The 12,885-nt window shown below is 58.4% G+C and overlaps 2 long non-coding RNA genes across 3 annotated transcripts in view; one reads left to right on the forward strand and one right to left on the reverse strand.

Moving 5' to 3' along the window:
• Positions 1-2,729, forward strand: part of LOC120228337 — a 4,820-nt gene extending 2,091 nt beyond the window's left edge. Inside the window, exons 1-2 of one of the 2 annotated variants that reach the window (XR_005527466.1) lie at positions 976-1,722; positions 2,264-2,729. This is a non-coding gene — a long non-coding RNA (uncharacterized LOC120228337). Of the gene's footprint in view, positions 1-975; positions 1,723-2,263 lie in introns of those variants that run through there. The other variant, XR_005527465.1, reaches the window with a different exon arrangement.
• Positions 2,730-8,024: 5,295 nt separating this feature from the next.
• On the reverse strand, positions 8,025-11,732 carry LOC120228339. The gene is made up of 3 exons (XR_005527468.1): positions 11,007-11,732; positions 9,796-9,913; positions 8,025-9,687 (listed from the first exon to the last, which is right to left on the reverse strand). It is a non-coding gene; the product is annotated as an uncharacterized LOC120228339 (long non-coding RNA).
• Positions 11,733-12,885: the final 1,153 nt, after the last annotated feature.

Here is a 12,885-nt window from a genome sequence, read left to right on the forward strand (position 1 = left end):
TAGGCTCTTTGCAGACACAACCAAGTTACCACGAGCCACACCCGGCTGGGGTGGGTCCTCCTCCACGGTGAGCGGCGTCCTCGGGGGGAGGGAGGTCTGCCACAGCGCGCGGAAGGCGAAGCCACGTGAGGGCAGAGGCACAGGTCGCGGGGCCGCGGCCGCAGGCGCCGCGAGGGGCGGGGCCGGACCCTCCTGGAGGCTGTGGCCCTGCGCACCCCTGGCCGCTGGCCTCCTGGCCTCCTGGCCTCCGGACGGAGGGAGGGCGCCTTCCCAGGCGTTGCAGCCGCGGCAGCTAATCCGGGCGGCGCTGAAGGAACGACCGGCCCCCCGTGAAGTGCGGGACAGGTGCGCAGGGAGGGCGACGGGAGGCGGGCGCCCTGGGGCTGTGTGCACATGGCACGCCCCTCCCCTGCAGCCAGTGAGGATAGATGGTGCCTCTTCTGAGAGAACCCATCAAAATGTGGAAGTGTAGGGGCGCCTGGGGGGCTCAGTGGTTAAGCGTCCGACTTCGGCTCAGGTCATGATCTCGCGGTTCGTGGGTTCGAGCCCCGCGTCGGGCTCTGTGCTGACAGCTCGGAGCCTGGAGCTGCTTCAGATTCTGTGTCTCCCTCTCTCTCTGACCCTCCCCTGCGCGCGCTCTCTCTCTCCCTCTCTCTCAGAAATAAATAAAATATTAAAGAATTTTTAAAAAGTAGTGAAAAGCGACTCTCCGTAGGCCTGCAGTCTAACCACGTGGGTATGAAGTGTGAACACAGGCTTGTACCGGCAGGTCCACGGGATCCCCGCACCCTGGGTCCTCGCCCACGGGGATCCTCGCCCACGGGATCCCCGCCCCCTGGGTCCTCGCCCACGGGGATCCCCGCCCCCTGGGTCCTCGCCCACGGGGATCCCCGCCCCCTGGGTCCTCGCCCACGGGGATCCTCGCCCATGGGATCCCCGCCCCCTGGGTCCTCGCCCACGGGATCCCCGCCCCCTGGGTCCTCGCCCACGGGGATCCCCGCCCACAGGATCCCCGCCCCCTGGGTCCTCGCCCACAGGGTCCCCGCCCACGGCCCTAGGACCCGGGCCAGACGCCACCCAGCTTCCGGGCCCAGCCAGCGGGCGGGTGGCGCCCAGAAGCCGGGAATGGTGGGAAAGCCGCACCCTCCGAGGCAGAAGTAAATCAAACGACGTTTCTGCTCTGGGCTCCTGCCACACTGTCGCCGTCCCCTACACCACAGGCTCCAGGGCCACGCCAAGCTGCGTCCACGGCCCTGACCACGCATCCCATCTCTGATCTCTGGTGTCAAACTGGAAGATGTCGTGGCCGCGTGGGGTGGGGTCCGTCCCCCAAAAGTCATGTCGCCCCGAGCCCGTGAACGTGACTTGACTCGGACATAGGCTCTTTGCAGACACAACCAAGTTACCACGAGCCACACCCGGCTGGGGTGGGTCCTCCTCCACGGTGAGCGGCGTCCTCGGGGGGAGGGAGGTCTGCCACAGCGCGCGGAAGGCGAAGCCACGTGAGGGCAGAGGCACAGGTCGCGGGGCCGCGGCCGCAGGCGCCGCGAGGGGCGGGGCCGGACCCTCCTGGAGGCTGTGGCCCTGCGCACCCCTGGCCGCTGGCCTCCTGGCCTCCTGGCCTCCGGACGGAGGGAGGGCGCCTTCCCAGGCGTTGCAGCCGCGGCAGCTAATCCGGGCGGCGCTGAAGGAACGACCGGCCCCCCGTGAAGTGCGGGACAGGTGCGCAGGGAGGGCGACGGGAGGCGGGCGCCCTGGGGCTGTGTGCACATGGCACGCCCCTCCCCTGCAGCCAGTGAGGATAGATGGTGCCTCTTCTGAGCAACTGTGTGAGAGAACCCATCAAAATGTGGAAGTGTAGGGGCGCCTGGGGGGCTCAGTGGTTAAGCGTCTGACTTCGGCTCAGGTCATGATCTCGCGGTTCGCGGGTTCGAGCCCCGCGTCGGGCTCTGTGCTGACAGCTCAGAGCCTGGAGCTGCTTCAGATTCTGTGTCTCCCTCTCTCTCTGACCCTCCCCTGCTCATGCTGTCTCTATCTCTCTCTCAAAAATAAATAAAACATTTTTTTAAAATGTGGAAGTGTAACTTTAGTAGAATTCCCACACGCGAGTGATCGGCTCTGGCGTCCTCCCCTCCCCCGGTCCGCCCGCAGAGGCTTGGCCTGCGGGGGGGGGGGGGCAATCCATCCAATGCAGAAAATTATTCAATAGCTTTTACAAGGATGAAAGTTAAAGGTGTAGGACTTTTTGTGTTTTGTCTTTTAGGCCAAGGCCGGCGGAGCCCCAGCAGGCGCCCCGCGGGGACCGGCCTGGGCCTGCTCTGAGCCCCTCACGGGCGCTGGCCTGGCTCTGAGACTAACTCCTCGGTTCTTCAACCTTCAGTACGGACCTCACACCTTGCTCTCCCGCAAACTGTTAACTTGAGAAGAATTTGCAAATGAAAAGGCGGAAAAGAGAAGAGCTGTGAGTGGTGTCTCTTAACCTTCCTTTGAAGGACAGCCCTTTCCAGGGTCACGACCGGCCCCAGATCTGCCTGGATCGTCCTTCTGCGGTGCGAGCGAGCGTCCGGCCGGCGGTGGCCTGTGGTTCCTGCACGGCCGTTTCCTGACGACCTGCGGCTTGGGGCTGAATTAAATATGAAGCAAAGCTCCAGAATTACCTAGGAGGAAACCACCGGCAACAGTGCATCGATTATGTTAGGCTGTTCAATAATTGATCTGCTCCCCTCGGGTCCGCATGTCGTCTGTTCGTGCGTCACCCCGCAGACGCCTGGGGAAGGGGCTTCAGCTGCGGGCCCTCACCTGCCGCGCGGGAGGACGACGCTGCCCCTCTGCGTCTCCGTCTCCTGATAACCGGGCAAGAGCCCCTAGGCACACCTCTTCGTGGGGCAGAAAGGGACTAAATTTGTGCTCCCCTCGGCGGGGCGGCCATCCCAGGATCGGGGCGCGGCCGTCCAGCCCTTCCGGGCACCGCGGGGCGCCCCGAGGCCCTAGGACCCTGGCGAGCTCGGGGCTGACCGGGGTCTCGCTTCCACCGCCCGGGGCTTGACGGTCACTGAGGGCCGCGAGCTCAGCGCCCCCCGGCGTGGCCCCCACGGGGGCTCAAACCGCAAATGCTGGCTCCTTCCTGCCTCTTCAGAGACGTCCACGCGGAGCACCGCCCGAGGCTGAACCCAAAGCCGGCAGAGCAGCTCGGGCCCTGGGCTCCTGCCTGGGGCCGGTTCCCACGAGGCCGCGGCAAGTCGCCCGCTGAGCGGCCCCAGCAGCAGGCGGAACTCGGGGTCACCTGTTGCGTGTGTGGTTTCGTGTCCATGCCGTTGGCGAGGGGACGCCGGGCTTCCTCGTTCCATCGGGGACGGGCAGGGCCGCTGCCCTTGCTGCTTCCCTGCTGGGCCCCAGAGCAGAGCAGCAGGCGGGGCGCCTCCCACTCGGGGGGGCGGGGGACGGGGCCCAGCTGCGCTCCCACGGGGATTCCGCACACCAGACAAAGGTGCGAGGCCTGGGGGGGGGACGGCGGCTCCTCGCGGAGGTGAGGCTAATCCAGCCCTGGGAAAGGGGGGCGGGGCTGCGCGCTTGCATCTGCGGGGTGCTGGGGGGGCTGTGAGGGCCGCAGGGGGGACTGGGGGGGCCCTAGGCATCCACCGGGGCCGGCGGGGGAGGGGAGGGACCACCCGGCCCGCTGCCCTCCCGCCGGATCCGTCTCCACATCCGCGAGCTGCAGGACCCTGTGGGGCCCCTGATGCCGGGCCACCGCGGCCCCGCGGGCGGGATACGGGGCACAGTGCGCCGCAGGCCACGGAGGGAGGAAAGCCCCGTTTCACGCTTCATCCCCGCGTGTGTCCATCCGTCCGTCTTCCCGTCGCGCACGAGCCCCTCTCAGGCAGCGGCCAAGAGGTGAGCGCTGGGTCAGCCCCGGGCCGGGGACACGCGCGCCGGGGCCCCCATCCTCCAAGGCCCCCGCTGTGCCCTCGGGTCTCGCGTCCGCTGGCGCCCCCCTGGGAAGCCCCGCGGACACTTCAGTTCTGCGTGGCAGCTCCTCGTCTGTAACGGAGGCAACACGAGACACGGGCCACGTGCGGGGCAGAGCAGTGACTGGCCACGCGGCCGCCGTCCCGGGAGAGGACCACGCGGCCCAGCGGGTGGGCTGTGCGGCCCCTCCCGAGGGGAGGTCGTCACCGCCGCAGCGCCTGGGGGACCCGCCCCCACGGGAGGATGAGCCACGTGGGTGGGGCTGTCCCCAGCAGGCGGGGCCGCGCTTCCCAACCCCTCCCCACAAACAGACCACGTCTCAGGCTCCTTAAGGAGAAACATTCTCACGAAGCAGGAACCTGACACAATTTCTCCTGCTGGCGAGTGGTCTGGCTCGCCCTGCGCCCCTGCCTCAAGGGCACAGCTCTCCCCCTTCGCTCGTGAAACCTTGACCCCTGCGCCCATCTTCTGTGCCCTGTTCAGCCAAACGCAGCCCCACAGACTCCCTGTGACCGGCCGCTGTGCCTCACGACAGTCCATGAGTGGCTTCCGTCCTCGGGCCCGGCCCACGGCCAGATCGTGGGGGACATTGAGGGGCAGCTGCTGACTCGCTGGCTGGGCTTCCGACTCCTGGTTGTGGCTCAGGTCATGATGTCATGGTTTGTGGGACTGAGCCCCACGTCAGGCTCTGTGCTGACAGCCTGGAGCCTGCGTGGGGTTCTCTCTCCCTCTCTGCCCCTCCCGCACTGGTGCGTTTTCTCTCTCTCTCTCTCTCAAAATAAATAAAAACACTAAAAAATATTATGGAGAATATGTCAAGTAACGAAGGCAAGCAAACGAAAATGCCCAGGGTAGAATGCTTACTGCCCAGGAAAGAGTTTCCCCATCAGGTCCTCTGGTCAAACTCTCCAGGCTGCCGAGGCTCTTCCCAGTCTTGCCTCAGTTTCCCCACTTATAAGAGGAAGAGCAGGACTGATAACCTCCAGTTCGAGCTGGGTCTGGAGCAGCCAGAGTCCCACATGGGGAAGCACCTGCTCCGTGGGGCCGCCTGAGGATTCGTGTTAGGATCAGCCATGCTCCCGTCGTTGGCTGGAGAAGCCTGGAAAGATGTGGCTGTTCCCGTAAGGCGGTGGGGCACTGCCCCCCCACCCCTACTTGAGAGCAGAGCCTTCATTTTCGAGCTAAGATTTAACTCTTCACTCACATGGGCGATCCTCTAAGGCTCACAATCCCTGCTCCGAGTGAGCGCCTTTCTCCCTTTTCCTTCTACCTGGGTCACGTGCTGGGCAGCGGAGCTCCCCGCATTTTCTGGTTGTTTTCTTGTTTGTTTGGGGCTGAGGTTTGCGAGAAACGGCTGGTTTAGAGCTTAGCAGTGGGGAACAGACCTGCTCTGGGCAGCATCCGAGCCCCACGCCTGGCAAATAGATGGGAAGCTGTTTCTCTTAAGAGCTTTGAAATTCAAAGGGCACTTCGAGGTAGAACTCAAAGAACAAACAAGAACTGCTCGTACTACCTTTGTTCAACACGTTAAGCACCGCAGAGTGGCCACTCGGGTCTTATGAGGAAGGAACGAGTCGCCCTTGGAGGGGGAGTGGAGTGTTCGTTTCCCCATTTTGTGCAGGAGAAGTGGAAGGCCAGCAAGGTGAGGTGATGTGCACGGGGGACCCCATGAGCCCAGGGCTGGAGTCCAGATTGGATCGCAAGCTCCCCGCGCTCTGTCCACTGAGGCCCCAAGATGTCGGCGTCATGAAACATGACTCTCTGGGACCCAGGTAACCCACCACACGGCGCTATTGCCAATCCGCATCTGAATGCTCGTCAGGCAGAGAAGAGCTTGCGGCAGGGACCGGCATCTTGCCATTCGAAACTTGAAATGACCTCCAACGTCACGACCTCGGCCCTTGGAGTTCGCTATCAGCAGCTTCTTCCTCTGTAAACCCCTGCTCCTGATGAAATGCAGACCTTATCAGGTACATAAGGAGGCACGGCTGTCACCATAGGAGGATCAGAAGAGCAGAAATGAACACGAAAACTGTTGCAAAATACCCTCCTTGACAGTCATGTCTTATTCATAAACGTACCTCATCAGCACTTAGACCACAAATTTTGTACTATAAGTGGAATTTCTAAAAGAGTCTAACTTACATTTTCTTACTTCAACCAGCTCTTTATGAATAATGCATCACTTACCATTCAGGAAGCTTATCAAGTCTGACTTAGAAAATGAGAGAGTAAATTTAGCCAAATAAAAGGAAAGGAAAAACCCTAAATCAGTCCAGTGCTCGAGATCGCCAATAACAGGAAAATATTGCAAGCACGTAAAAACTGACCCAGAGAAAGTCCTCTCCCGTCTGGTACACGTAGAAGGACATGGCATCATTTATGGAGAACTTCACTCGGCGACATTGGTTTGCTGTGTACGAAACGTTCCCTTATCCTTGCTCCTGGCTGACACCAGGTGCTCCAGGCCCCATACGCTCTCTTGAGCTGTCGGTACAAATCCGTGGGAGACGGCAGGGGGCTTTTAAAGTCTGCCAGGGCTGCTTTGGACATTAGAGATCTGCAAAGCCCCAGACCTTACGTGGGAAACACAGGTGCCCAGTTCCACCTTGTCTGCCAGGAGACGGGCTCTGGACGAGAACGCGGCCCCCGCGTGTGTCGAGCCCCTTGCAGGCCCAGCCGCTCTCACGAGAACCTCAACCCCTGGTCACTCGGGAAGGAGAGGGTGTGGGCTAGCGGGAGATGGAGGCAGGAATGAACAGAGAGAAAGGAGGCACCGGGCAGCGTGTGTCCACCGGGAGCCACCTGTCCTCCCTGCCAGGAGAGAGGAGACACATCTGACTCACAAACCAGTGACTTTCCACGGTGGACGCAGAGAACGGGGCCCAGGATGCACCCCCGTGGCTGGAGGGGAAGAGAGAAAAAGAGAAAACCACAAGGAACAATGGAAGCAGGGAGGGTAGGGAAGTTTCCAACCAAAATGATTGAATTCGTTTTCATTCTCTTACGTTGAACCTTACGTTTAAGCACACTCGACTCCATTTTCACAGGTAAAATGGGTCAAATGGAGGCAATTTCACATCGTCCAGGCTAACATGTGGTTTGTGGGCTCAGCTCCGGCTCCAGCTCACGTCTGTTACAGCCCTTGGCTCAGGGGTCCGCCCACTTTAATGTCTTAACTTGCTACTTGCTTCATGAGAGATGTTGGTTGTTAATGGCATCTTTGCAAGAAAGTCAATGGCATACCTGTGGGGGGAGGCACCCAGGAGGAAAGTCTGTCACCCCCATGCCAAGCAGTGAGGGACAGGCTGTTGGGGTGAGAGTTTCGTCCAGAGACAAGCCCAGGGCATGGCCGCACTGTATTCATTCAGTAAATATGTTTTGAAATGAAATGTGCCAGGCACTGCCAAGTTTGGGGATAGTGAACAAGACAGATATCTCTGCCCCCTGACTTTTCATGACCTAAAATTTAAAAATAGGCAGTGGTTTCTTGAATATGACACCAAAAATGTAAACAACCAATGAAAACGCAAATTAGACTTCACTGAAACTGAAAAGTTTGTATTGCAAAGGACGCCATCAGGAAAGCAGAAAGACAGGGGCGCCTGGGCGGCTAGGTCCCCAGGTGTTCGGCTTCAGCTCAGGTCATGGATCTCATGGTTTGTGAGTTCGAGCCCCGCATCAGTCTCTGTGCTGACAGCTTGGAGCCTGGAGCCTGCTTTGGATTCTGTGTCTCCCTCTCTCTGCCTCTTCCCACTCACACTCTGTGTCTCTCGCTTAAAAATAAACATTAACAAAAAAATTTTTTTGAAAGAAAGCATAAAGACAGCCTACAGAATGGGGGGCATATTTGCAATTCATGTGTCTGGTGAGAACATCGCATCTGGAATGTATAAAGAGCCTCACAACTCGGCAATACAAAGGCAGCCCATTTTTTAAAAGAAAATGGATTTAAAGAGACATTTCTTCAAAGGAGACACACAAATGGCCAAGAAGCACATGAAAAGATGCCCAACATTATTAGTCATCAGGGAAATTGAGATCAAAGCCACAAGGGCACATCACTTCACACCCACTAAGAAGGATGTAATAGAACAGATAGATAATGATGCATGTTGGTGCGGACGTGGGGAACCCTATGGGCTACTGGCGGGAATGTGCATGCAGTGGTGGAGCCACTGGAAAAACAGCCCGGCGGCTCCTCAAAGTGTTCAACATTGAGTTACCACGTGACCCAGCAATTCTCCTAAGTATCTACCCAAGGGGAATGAAAACATATGTCTGCATGAAAACATATGTCCGCACAAAAACTTGTACGTGAACGTTTGTAAAAGCATTATTCATAGTAGCCAAAACATGGAGCCAACCCAAGCATCCATCCACTGATGAATATGTGCCCATAAAATGTGGTTCATTCTTACAATGGACTATTATTCAGCCTTAAGAAGGAAGTAGTGATACAAAGGAGATGAGTCATGAAAACTTTGTGCTACGTGAAAGAAGCCGGTCCCACATATCATAAGAGTCCACTTACGTGAAATGGTCATAGTTGGCAGATCCATAGAGACAGGAAGTAGACTCACGGTTGCCTAGGCTGGGGTGGGGGAGACCTGCTTGGGGGTAGAGGGCTTCATTTGGGGGTGACAAAAATGTTCTAAACTTTGTGATGGTGGTTGTACACTCTGTGAATATATTAAAACCATTGAATTATATACTGTAAGTGGGTGAATCTTATAGCGTGTAAATTACAATTCAACAAAAATGGTGCCTATAAAAGATACAGAATCCAAAAGTTTGTATTTGGAGAAGGAAAAAAAAACCACCCATCATTTCATAATGTAAAGTGCAGAAAATAAAGTTCAATAAAATTATCTTGCTTCTAGCTTACATTAAATCATTTGAAAAGGATTCTGCGCTGTTCATCAAAGCCACACCCGGCTTCCAAATGCCGGGAGATGCGGTACAGGCAGGTTTGCTGAGTGCACGCGGCTTGTGCGACGGGGACACACCACTTGGAAGAGAGGATGGAAGTGTCACAAGGCCACTTTTGATCTTTGACTCTAGGTTGCTTCGTTAAACTTCATTACGGCTTAAAACATATTTTAAGGGCTGGAGTTAACCTTACTGTTTTAGTAGCACATAATAATTATTGACCCCCCCAAAAGTGTTTCATGGTTTTCAGAGCTGCCTGGAGGAGGCTGGACTAGAACGTCCCCCTGGGCCCTGCTTTGAGGCGCAGAGCAAGGGCACGGTGGTTTGTGGGGAATACAGTCTGCTTCGGTCTCAGCCCCAGGATTCTCGGTCCGGGAGATTTGCGTCATGAGAAACTGCAGTTGCGCCTGCTCTTTCTTTTACACGGGCTGCTTACAGGACTAAGCGAGCATTTCGGCACAACTCGCCTGGGAAAGAGCCGGTCAGTGAGTGCTGGTGACCGTGGCCTGGCTGTGCCTCGGACAGGCGCCCGCTGGGCGTGGGGAGGGGGAGGAGGAGGAGGAAGGAAGGGCTGCCCGGCTGTCTTCCCGGCCTGACGTCCCACAGGCCACGCAGCCTGGGGGAAGGGGCGTTGTCTTCCAGGGTTCCCTTGAGCAACAGCACGAGGACCTGGGTGTGTTCATCGGATCATTCTGGAAGGATTCTATATCCGGTTCCTTCTCTGACGTACCTGCCTCGTCGGCAGCACAGGCTCCCGTAGGAACTGTTGGCGCACTTCCGGCAGGAAACCTGCACGGAGTGGCGCAGGGGTCAGTGAGGTCAGCACTTGGGCGTGGCACAGATCGCCGGGACGGGGAGAGCCCACGACAGCGCCTGACACACGAGGCCGTTCCCTACCTGACGCAGGCGCCACGACAGATACATGAAGGAGGGTTTGGGTCATTCAGCACATGGTCTGGGGACAGTGGCTGGTGGCCGTGGGGGAAGGGGCACCACAGCCTCGTTGCTCCACAATCTAAGTGAACACAAGATAAAGTGAAATTTTAAAACAAAGCCACAAAGGGGCTCAGTCAGACAATCATCTGACTTGATTTCAGCTCAGGTCATGATCCCAGGGTCATAGGTTCAAGCCCCATGTCGGGCTCTGCACTGAGTGTGGAGTCTGCTTGGGATTCTTTCTCTCTCCCCCCTCTGCCTCTCCCCCCCATAAAAATAAAATTAAATAAAGAATAAATTAAATAAATAAAATAGAGCCACAAAACACCAGAAGACACAAAAGGAAAAACATAAACTCAATCACAGAAACTTAACATTTCTAAGCATTAAGGAAATAATAACACATGAAGGGAAAAGACAAATGTCAACCCGTCCAGTATTTGCAAGACACAGGATGAGAAGCTAGTACTGATGCAGGACATCTTACAGGAGAAAAGGCACAATTAGCAAAACCGTCTGAAAGAGTATGTCCGAAATAAATGAATAAAATAGCCAATTGACCAACTTCACTGTGAATTAGAGAAAGATCGACCCAAATAACGATTACATAGTATCGCACACCTGTCCCAGCCCTCCAGCCTCCGAGAGGGGACGCTTGGGGACCAGGGGCGTAGGCACAGCACAGCTTCGCTCTGGACTGTGTGTAACGGAAGCAAACGCCCACAGGGACAGCTCTTGGGGCGGATTTCGCACAAACAAATGCGGTTCGGCCAGAGACTAAGTTCCTGCGCAGCCTTTAGAGACAATGATGTAGAGCGACAATTGCGTTAAGATGTCCCAGTGAGGGAAGCAGCAAGTCAGAGAGTATGTGGAGGCAAAGGAACACACACACACACAGACACACACGCACGCACACGTACACGCGTGCACACGCACACAAACGTGCACACGCACGCATGCGCACTGGGGAGGGGAGGGGGATTAGGCGCTGGGGACAGTCGAGCGGTGGAGGGAGAAGCTGTCAGGGCTCACTTTCTACCCTTCCATAGTATTTTCATGTTTGGGTGGTAATGGAAGCCCAGAGAGAGCAGGGGCCTCACAGACACCCTCACATGGGCCTGAGGGGGGGTTCTGGTCAGTTCACGTCCTGCAAAGCAGAGATCAACGCTCACCTCTCTGAGGGTCTCCCGTTCAGGAACAGTCCCCACGATCTGTAGCTTTTTGTGTCCTGACCGTCATTCCCCCCACTCATCCCATAGCCACCACCGTCGGCTCCTCCAGCCGCTCGAGGACGGTCCCCTGTGCCCAGCTGTCTCGCAGACGTGGCTTCACCACCCAGGGAGGAGGGGGCCCGGCCAAGGGGAGGCCTGCGTCCCCCCCCATCCCCTCCAGGGGCCAGGCTGGGGGCCGTCCGGGCGCCCCTGTGAGGTGAGGGGACGGACTCGCCGTCTCCTGACAGCCCTTCTGGCCGGACGGCAGGGGAGCCCGAGGGCCGCTCAGCTCGAACTGCTGGACGCAGTGCTCCCCACACAGGCTTCCCGACGGAGCCCCCCCCCCGGGTTTCTGTGCCGGTCTGGGTTGAGCGGAAGGGGTGCCGAGTGACCCCACACGGGCAGAGCCTGCCGAGAGGGGCGCCCGCACGTGGCAGACACTGGGAACGGGCGCGGATCGGACCTCACAGCTTCCCGGCGACGGTGCAGCGGCCACGGATCCCACCGCTGGTGCTCCGGGGGGTGTGAAGACTGGTCTGCAGCAGAGGAGCCTCTCAGAAGGACGAGGGACCCTCAGGACCCCTCCCCTGCACCCCTGACCCTGCGGCCGCGCCCCTCCTGGGCGGCGATGTCAGGCAAAGTAGCGGGTGCACGGAGGGCGCGGGAACAGCCCTGCAGTGACTTTGACCCGAGAGCTCGTCCTTCCCTCTGCTCCCCCCCTTCATGCCGGGCCTCCAGGCTCAGGGCCCGGCTCGAGCCTCTGCACGCTCTCTGCCGGTGCCCTTCCCTTCCCCCCAGCAGGACAGGGCACTTCTGTTGCCGCCCACCCTCTTCCCCTCCCACGACTTCCAGGGTCTCAGGGAAAGGCACCTGTTGTCAAACAGGAGGAAGCAAAGAGCCCCGAACGGCCTAGAAATGAGCTGCCTCTGCTGAGGCCGAGGGCTGGACCCGAGTGGTCCGCCACGTGGTCTGTCTGCCGCGGGCCGGGGCCGGGGTCGCGCACCCGACAAGCCAGCTGAAAAGCGCCCACTATACACGACTCTTACTTTCAAGTGTTCCAGGAGGGAAAGATTGTTTTCATTAATACAAGGAAGAAAACAGTCAAACAAAATTGGGCGTTTTGAGAGTCGTGACCGAACACAACTGCACAGCTTCCCGCCGCGTGCTCCCGTGAGAAACCCAAGAGCCCGGGTGTCCGTTTGTCAGAGCAGGAGGCTCTGGGAGCAGAGTGGGAAGCGTCCGATTCCACGTTGGCCGTTTTCAGAGCAGCATGTGGTCACTGGGGTCAGCCTTGGCGTGGTCGCAGGTGCCACGGGCTAGAAGGGGTCACGGAGATCTCCCGCCGCTCTCGGCGCGCACAACGCTGTCCTTTTCTCAGGCGCCTTCGCTGCGCCCCCACACACGCCCGCGGATACCTTCTACCCCACTGCCTCAGACCCTCCTCGCGAGACCCCGCCAAACACGTCGATAGTCTCACGTCGGCGCGGGAAAGCTCCAGACTGCGGGTGCTTTTATCGAAGCCAGTCTGGAGAGGACGCGGAACCGCCGGAGCCCCTGAACCAGCGGCCGCCGGGGCGGGCCTCTCGCCCTCAGGGTCTGGTCTTGAAAGCATGGGGCGCATCCATGTCAACCCCAGAGGAAAGGTAATAGGTTTATTTTAAACATTTCCCCGAAATCAAACAGGTATCCCACACCTGTTCTAGTAAATTATTCTCGGAAGAGCCACGAATCAGGGTCTGGGACGATGGCTCCGTTGTTTCGGCACCAAGTGCTGTGTTGGCCACACTGTCTGCACACGGTGTCTGTGACAACGCAACCTCCGGGTCAGTAGGAGAGCGGC

This window comes from Hyaena hyaena, unplaced genomic scaffold (assembly GCF_003009895.1).
Source record: "Hyaena hyaena isolate Hyena2069 unplaced genomic scaffold, ASM300989v1 scaffold_22, whole genome shotgun sequence".
In the NCBI taxonomy this organism is placed as follows: domain Eukaryota; kingdom Metazoa; phylum Chordata; class Mammalia; order Carnivora; family Hyaenidae; genus Hyaena; species Hyaena hyaena.